The 14675-nt window shown below is 39.9% G+C and overlaps 1 pseudogene; it reads left to right on the top strand.

Annotated features, from left to right (window-relative positions):
• The window catches only part of LOC122816429, a 29412-nt pseudogene extending 19907 nt beyond the window's left edge, over window positions 1-9505 (top strand).
• The last annotated feature ends 5170 nt before the right edge of the window (window positions 9506-14675 follow it).

Here is a 14675-nt window from a genome sequence, read left to right as displayed (position 1 = left end):
CTCTCCTTAAACATTCCTGCATTCATTCTTTATCAACATGAGGATCTTCCAGAAGTTTTTTTATACTTGCAGCTATATTTATGTTTTTTCCACATGTCTTGCCTTCTCATCTGATCCTTCACCTTATATTCTTTCTTTTCTTTTTTAGCACATTCAGTTTCTGCCTAGTTTTTATGCACTTCTGGTTTGATTTCCATTCATGCTTGACGTTGATATGCTTCTGCTAAATTAAGCAGAGATGTCATCTTAGATTTATTCTCCTCATGTTTCAAAACTTTCACCACATTTGGATCTTGTTAGGTCAATAGATATGTGTGGAGTCCCACGATTGCAGATCTATACATGTAATCAATTTCAAGGAGGCCCATACCTCCTTCAGAATGGGAGATATATAATCTTGGTGTACACTGATTTTTATAAATCATTTGGTGAGCATAAAGCATCCTTCTTCTTTTGATATCCAATCTATCCAACACTTTTTCGGGCCAGTCAATCACTCCAAAACTATAATTTAGGACAGACAGAGCAAATTGATTTATAGCTTGGATCTAGTTCCTAGATGTCAATGCTGTTTTCAGGATTAATTTAAGTCTTCTAAAGTACTACTTACTAAGCCTTATTCACATTTGTTCATGTTTTATTGCTGATCCTTCATCAATTACCAAGTATTTGTAGACTCCTTCTTGCTCAAGTTCTTTTATATCACATTCTTGCCCCAAACCAATGTTTTCCTGGTGCTGCAATTTCCTTTTTCAAAGGTTGCTTTTGCACATTTATCAAGACCAAATGACATTCCGATATCATCTGAAAAAGTTTTGACAACCTGCAGCTGTTCTTTCAGTTCCTCATCTGATGAGCTATACAATTCTAAATCATCAACAAAGAGAAGATGAGAAGTCATTAGACTTTGTTGTTTTCTAGAAGCCAAATTGTAGCCATGGCCTAAGCTGTTAAGTAAACAGCTTAATGAGTTAATGGCAAGGCAGAATAACAAGAGTGACAGAGAGTCACCCTGGAATATCCCCCTTTGAATTTTTATCCCTGGGATAATACACTGCTCTTTATCATGGCTTAATTGCATAGTGGTCAGCCACTGTTTCATGGCTACTGTAATGTAATCAATCAGTGTAGGGTATATCTTATACATTTTTAAGCACTCTTTTAATCCATGAATGTGGGATACTATCAAATGCTTTTTTGTAGTCAATCCATGCCATACTTAGGTTCTTCCCCTTTTTACAATTCTCCACTATAACTTTAACAACCAAATGGTCCTTTGTTCCATATGACTTTCTTTTATTGCCCTTTTGCTCTACTGCCATAATTGAGTTTTCTTCTAAATGACTATAAACTCTGTCAGCGTCAATTTCCATGCATAGTTTGTATGTTGTAGGAAGACAAGTTTTTGGTCTATAATTTTTAGGGTAGCTTGCAGGTTCACTCTTAAGTAAGAGCATTGTTTTTCCTGTTGTTAACAAGTGTGGTGTGTGTTCGGGGTGCATATATATAAATAGTGCTTACTCATGGCTAAATCATTGTGCAAAGAAGTTAATACTTTAAGCCAAAAGTTAGGTATTGTATCTGGGCCTGTGGTTTTCCAGTTAGAGGCTTTTCTCAAGTTTATTTTAATCTCTCTTGTTGTTATTTCATCCCATTTCATATCCTGTACCTTTAAACTTCTTATTCTTTCTTTTACTTCTTCTATCCATTTAGCATCTTTGTTATGTTCCACAGGATCTTCATAGATACTTCTCCAAAATGTATCTACGTCCTCTTTTTTTGGCGGTCTGTCTATTCCTTTTACCTTATTTCCCAGTTCTCTGTAAAACTTTTTTGGGTCATCAATAATTTGTTTATTTTGTGTTTTTCCCTTATATTTATCTTCATATTTTCTAAGTCTTTCCACCTGTTTTGTAATTTTTAGTTTGTTATCTCCAATAGTGCATAATAGATCCTGGTCAGTTCTAATACCATGCATTGCTTTTATCACATCTATCTTTCTTAATATTTTTGTTGATCTGTTCCCTTTTCTATAATCTTCTAACAATGACACTTCTTCTCTTAGCTGCTTTATAGTTTTCTCTGTTCAATATTTCCATGATGGTATTTTCTTTCGCCCCCTCCTTTCCCTCACTACCCTGTGTTCCTGTGGTAGAACTTTTATCAGTTATTAATTTAGCTGCACAGTAATATATTCTGTTTACTTCTGTATATCGCATGGGTCTCTATGGACTGTCCTAGTTGCTGTGTGCATTAGTTTTATCAAGTTTCTCACTTTTGGGGTTTTATTAACCTTCTGCAGTCTATTTCTCTCATTGATCTTGATATATCTGTCTTTGTCTATTAAATCAAGTAACTCTTCTCTTAAGTCCTTTTCTTCCATACTGAGGACACATCCCTTGTTTTCCATTTCCTGTGGGCATTCTATAGAAAGTTCTATAACATCTTCCTGTGGCACCTTCTCTTCAGTTTCATCCTGTGTCATCTCTTGTTATGTCATATGGGAACTCACTGGCCTATCACTCCTCAACATTGACTGCATCAGTTTCCACAGTTTCCTGTTTCTTTCCTTGTTGTCTAGCTTCAAATGAATGTTTATACTGGTTTCCTGTGGAAGGCTCCAAAATATCTTGATATGGCACCTGACCAGTTACTTCCTGTTCCACTGGTTTCCCCTTAATTTGGATATCCATTGCCCTATCCTGTTGTGGTGCTTTCTGCATTTGATTTTCTACACTGAATCCTTCTCTTTACAGCTGTTCCATTACTTCAATTTCTATTTCTTTGACTTCTCCATTACTCATCTCTTTTTCTACTTTTCCTCTTAGTCTTCTTATTTTTTGTATTGTAAAGTTTTCCATATCCAGATTCCTCTGCCTATATTTTTCTTCAAATATCTTTGGCGCTGCTTTTTTTGTATTCATTAATTTTACTTTCTTCTTTGTATAAATATTACTCCATATTAACTCTCTTTTCCTTTCCAAGGTCTCCATTGGTCTCCAAGCCCATGTTTCTGCAAGGTGACATGCCTTATTCAGTGGGTACTGATCTTTCCTGCCTTGGCTCCCTTTTCAAGGTCTCCATTTGTCTCCAAGCCTATGTTTCTGCAGGGTGACACACCTTATTCAGTGGGTACTGATCTTTCTTGTTTTGGCTCCCTTTTCAAGGTCTCCATTTGTCTCCTAGCTCATGTTTCTGCAGGGTGATACACCTTATTCAGTGGGTACTTATCTTTCCTGCCTTGGCTCCCTTTTCAAGGTCTCCATTTGTCTCCAAGCCCTTGTTTCTGCAGGTGACACACCTTATTCAGTGGGTACTGATCATTCCTGCCTTGGCTCCCTTTTCAAGGTCTCCATTTGTCTCCCAGCCCATGTTTCTGCAGGGTGACACACCTTATTCAGTGGGTACCGATCTTTCCTGCCTTAGCTCCCTTTTCAATGTCTCCATTTGTCTCCAAGCCCATGGTTTTGCAAGGTGACACAACTTATTCAGTGGGTACTGATCTTTCCTGTTTTGGCCCCCTTTTCAAGGTCTCCATTGGTCGCCATGCCCATATTTTTGCAGGGTGACAAAGCTACTGATCTTTCTTGCATTAGCTCCCTTTTCAGTGTCTCCATTTTTTCCAAGCCCATGTTTTTGCAAGGTGACACACCTTATTCAGTGGATACTGATCTTTCCTGTTTTGGCTCCCTTTTCAAGGTCTCCATTTGTCCCCAAGCCCATATTTCTGCAGGGTGACACACCTTATTCAGTGGGTACTGATTTTTATTGCCTTGGCTCCCTTTTCAAGGTCACCATTTGTCTCCAAGCCCATGTTTCTGCAGGGTGACGCACCTTATTCAGTGGGTACTGATCTTTCCTGCGTTGGCTCCCTTTTCAAGGTCTCCATTTGTCTCCAAGCCCATGTTTCTGCAGGGGTGACACATCTTTTTTCAGTGGGTACTGATCTATCCTGCTTTGCCTCCCTTTTCAAGGTCTCCATTTGTCTCCAAGTTCATGTTTCTTGAGGGTGACACACCTTATTCAGTGGGTACTAATCTTTCCTGCCTTGGCTCCATTTTCACTGTTTCCATTTGTCTCCAAGCCCATGTTTCTGCAGGATGACACACCTTATTCAGTGGGTACTGATCTTTAGATTTCTGTTGTCGTCTACAGTGGTGAGTCACTGGGGAGGGTGTTGTTGTACGTCCTGGGGAGACTCAGATTGGTCTCAGTATACTACCCCACAGGAATATGAGGTGATGATGGCATTTGTAAACTGGTGGCTGAACACCTACATTAACCAGCGGAACAATGTCATTCTTTAGCTACTAGAGTTCCACCATTAACCCACATGGTCTAGCGTGGTACCAGGGGTACAATCCAGCAGAGAGGGAGTAATAGAGAGGATTGCCTTCTGACTAGGTGCTACCTTGGGCAGTTTGAAAAGGAACCAGCACCCCGTACTGTTCCCCTAGCATGATATCCTCCTTTGTGTGTTTCATTCCCTTCTCTGGTTTCTAGTCCCAGTCTCCGCATCAAAGAATATTCTACATTCTATCTGTATGGGCATCTCTCTTGTGTTCCCACATTTGTGTTGGCACATCCCTTGTTGATTTTTGACTATATTCTTTGTGTGCTTATCTGCATCCTACCCCCATATCCACCTTCTTCTTAACCATCCTCTGCACCCTGTCTCCCCCCATGTCCTTCTGCATGTTCTCCTGCTCGCTCTTATTCCATTTTAACAGCTCTGTGCTTCCATTTCATCTATTTATAAGAATTCAATTGTTAGGAGCATTAGTGGGAGTCCCTTATTATGGCTCTCAGCAGTTCTACTACCTACATAGCTTTACACAAGTGAGCAGACATAGTTATGTCCAAGCCTGGTACTGTGGTTCACAGATCATGTAACCATAGTCACAACATGCTCTTTTATTCATCAGACATTCAGATTTCTTAACTTGATAATCATTGCAGAACCTATTGGCTCCTATTACACTGATAATTAATGTTGCTTCTAGGCCCAATGGGTGGTACCCATTGTATAGCAGAATAAAACGTGTCTGAATCCCATAGAATGTCTTTTTAGCCATGCCTCTCAACTGTCCCAGATTTTCCAGAATGTTCCTGATTTTGTCTCATATTTGTTTCCTGTCTTTCACAACATTTTTGATTTTCTGGTAAGTCATTGAGAATTACAGTCAATTTTATAGGCATTTTTCTTCAGAAAATTTATACTGGTGCAAAACCTATTGTTCTATTAACTTTCTAAATAAATAACAGCAACATATTAAAGAAACTGTTCCTTATCTTGGGCAATTGTCCATCACCCACCCCTCAAGAAGAAATGAGTTGGTCCTCAATACTCAAGCTCATTCACCCTCACCCGGTCCTCAGGATCTGATGCTGCTACTTGGACACAGATCTCTTTGGTTGTAGGTAGGGATTTATCGCTCTTCACCATGGGGCTAGGCTTTGGCAATGTATTGTAAATCGCATCCATTTGATATGTTAATATCCTGCGTACTTACATCATCTTCTTTTCTCCATTTTTTTCTACACGGGGTCGGGGTGTCATGTTAACTGTTACCATCTCACTTGATTCAATGTGACACTCCTGTCTTCTTCGACATTTATGCCTGATTGTCTCATATCTTCCCTCACACAATCCATCCACCTATTTGTTGGATGCCCTTGTTTCCTCTCACCTTCTCCCTGTCTGTCCCAAACCTTCTTCACCAGATTGTCTTCTGCTTTTCTGCACACATGCCCAAAACACAGTTATCTGTTCTCTTTAATCTTTTCTGCAATTGGAGATACTTTGCTTCTGGTCTTTTATGCATCCTACCAGCTGTCTCAGGCACTTCATTTCCATCACCTTTAGCTTCTTCGTCTGCTCTACCTTTACTGGTCAGGTTTCTGTACCAGACCACTGTTTTAGATGACTATGAATTCACATTTTCTGACGAAATGTCGAAACCAAGCAGCCAGAGTTCCATACCATTGTTGTATCTGTATGCCACTCTGGAAATGGGGACTTAAACATGAGAGCACTAACGAACCACCAGAAATATAACCGATTGTTGGTCCATAAGTACATTGGAATCAACAACATTAAATTACATCAGTGACCTGGAGTCCATAAATACATCACCAACTAAATGTTGTGATAAAGAATCCCAGAAAATCAGAGGAAATTTAAGTCAGAGAGGTTTCTGTTCAGAGTTGTGGTGTTTTCATCTAGAAAGCTGAAAACTGAAGTGGACATCTGCTGTTATAATGATCTGGCAGCATCACTGATGGCTGAATATTCATGGCCTGTAAATACCCTGATTAATGTTATCTAAAGGCATCCAAGGGTAAGTGAGATACACTGGGTAGGACTTTGTAAAATAAAGATTTGGTACCTCCAGGGCTGGTGGTCACCACCTGAGGTCAACCATGTAAGAAAGATGTGCATACTGAAGGTGCAGGCCATAGAATTTGATAGGGCGATCATGGCCGTACTGAATACAGTGTCATACTCAATTATGGAAGTTAACACAGCATGTTAGTTTACAATGGTTATGAAGGTTGGCTTTTGCAATCATCACTGAGTTTAAAAACGCATTCCTTTTGACTGAAGTCACTGCAGGCAAAATTACCCTTTCCCCAAATTGGAGTGACTTTGGATTTGATTATTTTAAACAAAGGGCCCAGTGTATATACCCCTTGCATGAGCGATATGCAGGGACACTGACTCATGTGACACAAGTTCTACTTTGAGTTCATTTTCTGAACTAAGTGAATTTTGCATTCCTTTGAGTCTATCATGATTATGACATCACACTACAGAACATTAAAAATATTTACAGGAATGTCGGAGTTCAAAATATGCCAGCTATGAAGCATCCCACCACATAAGTAGTAATACTGTTTTATATAAGTAGCTACACTGTTATCATAGGAGATAAAACCATCTAGTTTACTATTCCTTTAGCTATTCTGTTCCTTCCTTTCTTTCAAAGGTAATGTCTAAAGGAGAATTCTAACTCAAAAAGTTATTTATACTTTCTTACAGGCATGGTACATGATGCTTGAGAAAATATATTACTTTTGCTGACTGCATCATATGATACAGAGTCCAGAATCATATTTTCTCTGAATGCCTATCTCAGTTTCTAATGCAGAAACTTGGTACAGCTGCTTGTAGAAAACGTCTCTTCCTAAAATCGACCAAGGAGCACCGCATGAGGTGAATGACTTATATAAATTGTACACAGCCAGACACTCAAAAAACTGTTATTTCTGTATTGATCAGAAATATTATTAACATCTGTGGCTGGGAGTGATGCAAGTAACTTGTTACATACTGTGTTTGTAACATTTTAAACCAGCATGAATGGTTTTAATAATTTCTTAGTGCTGTTCCCAGGAAAACACTGGAATAGAAAACATTATTTACCAAAAAAAAAAATCTGGGTAAACACATGAGGAGAATTTCCCGATATATATAGTTTGCTTTCATATTTGCAGCTCTGTTAAAGTTTCATGGGCTATTTTGTTTATGCTATAACTAACCTGTAGACTAGCCTTTATTTACTGACCTCAGCTGCCAGTCTTTGTCCAGATAACCTTCAAACATTGTCTCAACAAATGGGATGGATGGAGCAAGACAGCTGATGCAGATTATTACAGTATACCATTGTAGTTCAACTATTATGATAATTCTTAAAAGAACTTATGGCTCATATATCTTTTAAACTCTAAATTTCATATAATAATTTAGGAAATCTGTTGATTTAACACTGATAAAATATTACACTGCATTTGCAATGTGTGTTATCTGATATTATGTAATGATGTAAATAATATATATATATATATATATATATATATATATATATATATATATATATATGAGTCTAGGACATTTCACTGAATGTACATTTCACTGAAACTCAAATGACTGAACATAAATCACTGAAAGCACAATTCACTAAAACCTCAATTCACAGAAACACATTTCACTGAACGTTATATATGGCCTTTTCCCCACTGTAGTGCGATCCTGGAGTTAGTATATATAGTAAGGGGAGGGTGTGGGGGGTTCAGCCCCCCCCACATATTTTAAGTATATATTATGCTCGAAAAAGAGTACTATATTGGAATTGCAATTATCCATGTATATAGTTCAAAATATTTAAAATATGTAGGGGACTACACCCCCCCCTTACTATATATACTAACTCCAGGGTCGCAATACAGTGGGGAAAAGGCCATATATAACTTTCAATGAAATGTGTTTCAGTGAATTAAGTTTTCAGTGAATTGAATATATATATGTGTGTTAGTGACCCAGCTGAATGAGGAAACTGCATATGGCTGACTAGCAGGTGATTGACAGGTATGTAATACTGCATACGAGATGAATGTAAATCCAGGGTTTGGGGAATTTACCCTTACCCTATATTTGTGCAGACTTGGAGTTAGTATATGTAATTAGCAGGCGGTGAGGGGGACAAAGCCTTCCACATGTAGGGTGCAATGGGGTTTGCCCCCGCAAAAACAATATTTTATTTTTTTTTTTAAGTGTAAGACTGCATATGCCAAGGCTGTTTCTCCATGTACACAAACTGAGATGTTGATGTTGGTGTTTCCAAAGTTTTGGCATGAACATTCTGTCAGTCAACAATGAGCATTTTCTCTTATTTGTGTTTTTGTATACATAGATATCTATATCTATCTATATCTATATCTATATCTATCTATATTATAAAAACAGATAAGGACAGGGGATGCTCTGGAGACTGGGCAGGATGCCAGAGCATTAATGAATCTTCACAACAACGAAGCAGGCAGAATAGCTGTTCGAGCAACCATGAAAAGGACATGCAAGTGTCATGGTGTTTCTGGGAGCTGTAGTATTCAGACGTGCTGGCTTCAGCTGGCCGAATTCAGAGACATTGGGAATTATCTGAAAATCAAACATGGCCATGCCGAAAAGCTTGATATGGACAAAAGGCGGATGAAAGCTGGAAACAGTGCTGACAACAGAGGTGCCATTGCTGATGCTTTCAGCATCGTTCCACGATCAGAACTAGTTTATCTAGAAGACTCGCCTGATTACTGTGCACGCAACACTAGTCTTGGGCTTCATGGAACAGAGGGCAGAGAGTGCCTCCAAAGTGGTAAGAATCTGTCACAGTGAGAAGCGCAGCTGTAAGAGACTCTGTATAGAGTGTGCCCTCAGAGTTGAGGAGAAACGAACCGAGATAGTCAGCAGCTGTAACTGCAAGTTTCACTGGTGCTGCACTGTGAAATGTGAGCAGTGCAAACAAGTGGTGACAAAACACTATTGTGCCAAAAGAGAAAGAAACAGCAGCTATAACAACACCAAACGCAGACATCGTGGACACAGACGATAGCTGGAGACATTGACACTGAACTTTAAAAAATGCTGCTGTTTGATACTTTATTTATGATGGCAGCACTTTTTAGACTGAACTTTTTCCCCCCTCGTTACACACTTCTCGTTCACATGTAATTTGGAAAAAAATTTAGAAGAAAGGAGGATGGCCTAATGGTTAAGGTGTCTCCCTTACAAACACAAGGTACAGGGTTTGAATCTCACAGGGAAAAATTGGCTAGGCTTAAAATGGCTTACAAGGGCAGTTAGTCTAGTACTAACCTATATGCCTCTAACTTTGGCTTTGCTCTACTAAATAGATAAATTGCAGACCAGACTTAAATAGAAGTTCACTTTTTCAGTCACACTGCAATTGGTTTGTGCATCTTTCATGCATTCTTGCATTTTTTTTCACTGCTTTGATCCTAGTTCCTCATCAGAAATATCATTCATAATAATCTAGAAACACTTACGCTAAAATTAAAGTATTAATAATTATCATATCCTTATATCTGTGAATTATGTTTTACTCATTTATGTGATCCTATTCACCTGGGTCGTGTCTGCAAATGTGCCACTGAGAACAGTACACTACCCTAGTTAATATATATCTATATATCTTTATCTATCTATCTATACATATATATGTATATATGTATGTATGTATCTATATATCTATCTCGCTATATATCTATCTCTCTCTCTCTCTATATATATATATATATATATATATATATATATATATATATATATATATATATATCTATATATATATATATATATATATATATATATATATATATATATATATGTGTGTGTGTATGTGTGTGTGTATTGAAAAATGTGATAAGCTCATATCCGCCCTGCCTGTTCATTTCCTCCAAACGTGTATCACTGGAGCTCTATCATAAGAATTTGTAAGACAGATTTTAAGTGCCCACATTTCTGTAAACCAGGTACTTGTGCAAATCAATTTGTGACCAAATGTGGCATTAATAAAAATAATTTCTTTGAGAGGGCATAAGAGTCCTGCACCCTCCACATGGAGGCTTCAGCCCTCACTGCTTCATAGTTTATTATTTCTACTCTGAGATCCTGGTACCTTGGACAAAGATTGACCACTAACAAGTAGTTCAAAGCTTGTCTTCCTCTCTTCAGTGTGCCCCAATTTTGGACCACCCTCAAATGTATTATCAGATGGGTATCATGCTCTCAGTATGTTATGTAGCCAGCAAAAAATATAAACAAATGCCAATTCAAACTAATTTCTTCAAGCAGTTGAGGCTAAAGCTTGGATAATTTGAACATGCAGTTGCGGCTCTAGATATCATTTGTCTTGAATTTGTAGATTCCATTCCCTTGTTCTGCATGCTTGTCTTCTAAAAGATGGTAGTCTCTGTAAATTTATAGATCTTTTGATTTATTTAGTTGTTTCTATCACTCCCATTGGATGGCACAGTGGTGCAGCTGTAGCATTGTCACCTCACACCAAAAGGTTCTCCAGTTCGATTCTCATCTGTGGTGCCTTCTGTGCAGAGTCTGCATGTCTGCATGTCCTCCCTGCATTCGTCTGGGTTTTCTCCAGGTGCTCCTGTTTCCTCCCACATTACAAGGACATATATCTGGAGCATTTCTACCCGGGCCTCCGCTGAAAATTGTCTTCATTCCAAGTCGGACCTTCCTGGTAAACAAATAAAAATCTTTCTTTCTTTAAAAATGTAAATATTAAATGCTTCTGGTTTCATAGGTTCATGGGTAGGTACTAGGCTACTGGTCCTAGGGCCTATACAAGCCTAGCCGAAAAGGTACCGTGGCTTTCGCCACCCAAGAAAATTATTTTCCTGTGCCCCTGTCAAGCAGAACCACAGAAGTGATCTCCAGGGTGAATTTCCTATTATCCATCCAATCATCAAGATTTTTCTTGAATAGTGTTAATGAGGAGCTCTGTTTGACAAAGATAGATAGTCTGTTCCAGAGTATGGGAAGTCTCTGGGACAGGAATCTATCCCTCCAGCATGTTCTGTTTATTGTGGTGACAAGGTGTAGGTCCCTAGAGCGTGTAGCTCGGAGGGATTGGGATTTCTTTAAGTGGAGCATGTCCAACAGCTCTGGGTTTGACATAGCTTTGTATGTTAGGCAGAGATCGCCTCTGAGTAGGCGATATGCGATTGAGTAAAGGTGGAGTTTTTTTGAGACGTTCTGCATAAGGCATCTGTTTGAGGCCGGTAATCCTCTTTCTGAGGTATTTTTTTGGCCTTTCCAGCTGTTGTAGATGTCTTGTGAGGTACATACCAAAAGGAGCGTTGTACTCTATAATGGGTCTAATGAGTGATGAGTAGAGGGGAACAATGACCTCTTTTTTTCTGGATGAGAAACCTTTTGTGATGAGGTGTGCCATGTTGAAGGATTTCCTGACCACTGTGGCAATGTGATTATCAAAGGAGAGACTACTGTCCACCTGTGTCCCAAGGTCTCTTATCACACTTTTGGTGTTAAGTATACTACCGCCTATGTGTTCATGGGTACAGAGTTTTTGCCAAAGGGGATGACAATGCACTTTTTGGCATTGAGCTTGAGACCATGGCTTTGACACCAGGCATCTGTCTCAGTGAGGCCTTTTTGTAGGATGTCCACATCATTAGGAGTTTCGATTATGGCTCCTAGTTTGCAGTCATCTGCAAATTTAGTTAGCCAAAGACCGTCTGTGTTAGCCTGTACTTCAGAGAAGTAGATACCAAACAGGAGAGGACCCAGGACTGAACCCTGTGGTACTCCACTTGTCACTGGTCTGAAGTCTGATTTGGAGTCTGCTACTTTCACCGTCTGGGTTCTGTCAGTAAGCCAGTTGGCAACCCATCTTGTGACATAGGGATTTATACCTAGTTTAGTGAGTTTATCTATAATTCCAGAGTGGGGGATTGTGTCAAACGCCTTGGCAAGATTTAGATAGGCTGTGTGAACCACCTTACCCTCATCTATGGCTTTGGTGACTACTTCAAAGACGTCTATCAGGTTTAGGAGACATGATCTGCCTTTTACAAACACAAACTGTGTGGGGTCCAGACTTTGGAGATCTCCAATGTCTTTGTTTATGAGTTCCATGGCCTTGCAGACCAGGCTCGTCAGGCTAATGGGGCGGTAGCTCCCGGGGTCTGTTGTGGCCCGCCGTTTGTGGAGTGGGATAACCATCGCAGTGCGCCATTCAATGGGCTCAAAGCCTGAGGTGAGGCTATGATTGAACATGGTACTTAGGTGGGGTGCCAGTTCATTCTGTAGTTCATGTAGAAGGCATCCTGGGATGTTGTCAGGTCCTATGGATGCTGTGTTCTTGGCTTTGGAGGGTGAGGTTTTTACCTGTGCAGTCGTGATTACAGGAACTTTGCATTCTTCCGTTATAAAGATGGGCCCTTTAGGGGGTGAGAGGGGGTAAAGTTAGCACTGAACCTATCTGCCAAGATATTGGCAATATCAGTTGGTTCTGTATATTTAGTGTCATTGTTCTGTAACTCAGAGCAGATCTGAGTGTTGCCATTGAGATTCTTGACATAGCTATAGAATGCTTTGTGGTTGCCTTTAGAATCAGTGGTGATTTTGTTTTCATAACTAGCTTTGGAGGATTTTATGTGGGATCTCAGCTTCTTACTGAGGCTGACCAGGGAGTTCCTCCAGTCATGGGATTTTACTCTTTTTTGCAACAGTTTCTTTCTTCTGTTGTAGAGTTTGTTTATGGACCACCAGATTGGCTTCCGTTTTTTGGAGGATAGCATCTTGGTTCTGTTAGGGATAGCATGATCCATGCACTCGTGTAAGTGCTTATAAAGTGCATTTGTGTAGGATTCAGCAGACGTACCTCTATTGTCCATCTGCATGGGTGTTGTGAAGTTTGCCACTTCTGTCTTAAGAAGCATGAAGTTGGCTTTGGAGAAATTTTTTACGGTTGTTTTCTTAATGAGGGGTGGGAGCAGAATGTGGATGTCTAGGATGATTAGCTTGCGGTCGGATCTGACTAATGAGGAGCTAACCTCTGGTGTGGAACACTGGTCACCCATGTTGGTGATGACCAGGTCTAGGACATTGCTGCCCCTGGTGGGGGTCTGTTTAAGTTGATCCAAGGCATTGGAATTGATTATTTCCAGAAAACGTTGAGCAAAAGAGTTGGTACATGAGTAGTTTTCCCAGTTAATGGTAGGGTAGTTGAAATCACCCATTATTAGAGTGTTGGGTTGTACCTTAATATTTTCCAGTGTATCAAGAAAAGAGCAGTGGGAATCCTGGGGCATGGTGGGGGGTCTGTAGCAAGCTACAATCTGGATTGCGGTTTTGCACAGAGTTAGTTGAACTTGGATAATCTTGGATGCATTATGCTGAGCAACTAGCTTGGAGGTGTGGATATCCTTAATGAATATGGACATGCCTCCACCTTTAGTGTTTCAGTCTGGGTTTGGTGGCCAAAAGGTGTGGTATGAATTATAGTTTGGTAATGCAGGGGTGCTCTCTGGAGCTTTGAACCAGGTCACTGTCACTGCACAGATGTCAGTGTTCTCCATTTTAAGGAATGCCTCGAGTGAGTGCATTTTGAGGTTTAGACTTCTAGCATTGAGTAGCATTACCCTCAGATTTTGCTTGCTTGTACCTGTTATGGTGGTGAATTTGTTATTTGAACCTTCCCTAAAAAAGGCACTACAGGGGTGGCAAGAGCCTTTGCCAGTATCCGGAATCCCAAGGTCGACAGGTGCAGGCCATCTCTGGCAAAGCAGCATGGTCTGTCGATCATGTCATCCCAGGCAGAAAGATACTGGATTCCCTTAGAATGACACCAGAAGCTTAGCCAATTGTTAAAGTCAATCATTTTGTCCTTGTACTGTGGTATCATTCTGGGTGATGGCAGGATGCTACTCAGGGCTAGGGTCATACCTGCCAGGGCTACAAGATCGGAGAGCTTCTACATGTCTCTTTTCATGTAGTTCAGGGAGGTACATCTCAGGTCATTCACACCAACATGGACAATGACAGTCATATTTGTACTTGTTGTGGAGTGACCTGAGTGCATGCGTTATGTTCATAGGTTCATAGGTAGGTACTAGGCTATCGGCACAAGAGCCTATGCAAGCCTAGCCAACGAGGTTCCCTGGCTTATGCCACCCAAGAAAGTTATTTTCCTGTGCCACTGTCGAGCAGAGACACAGAAGTGTTCCCCGGGGTGTATTTCCTATTTTCCATCCACTCATCAAGATTTTTCTTGAAGAGTGCTAATGAAGAACTTTGCTTGACATAGATGGGTAGCCTGTTCCAGAGTATGGGAAAT

The sequence above is a fragment of the Protopterus annectens genome, chromosome 1.part1 (genome assembly GCF_019279795.1).
Source record: "Protopterus annectens isolate FY-2018-M chromosome 1.part1, PAN1.0, whole genome shotgun sequence".
Classification (NCBI taxonomy): domain Eukaryota; kingdom Metazoa; phylum Chordata; order Ceratodontiformes; family Protopteridae; genus Protopterus; species Protopterus annectens.
The sequence above is the reverse complement of the archived record's forward strand: the minus strand, read 5'-3'. Positions and strand labels throughout refer to the sequence as shown.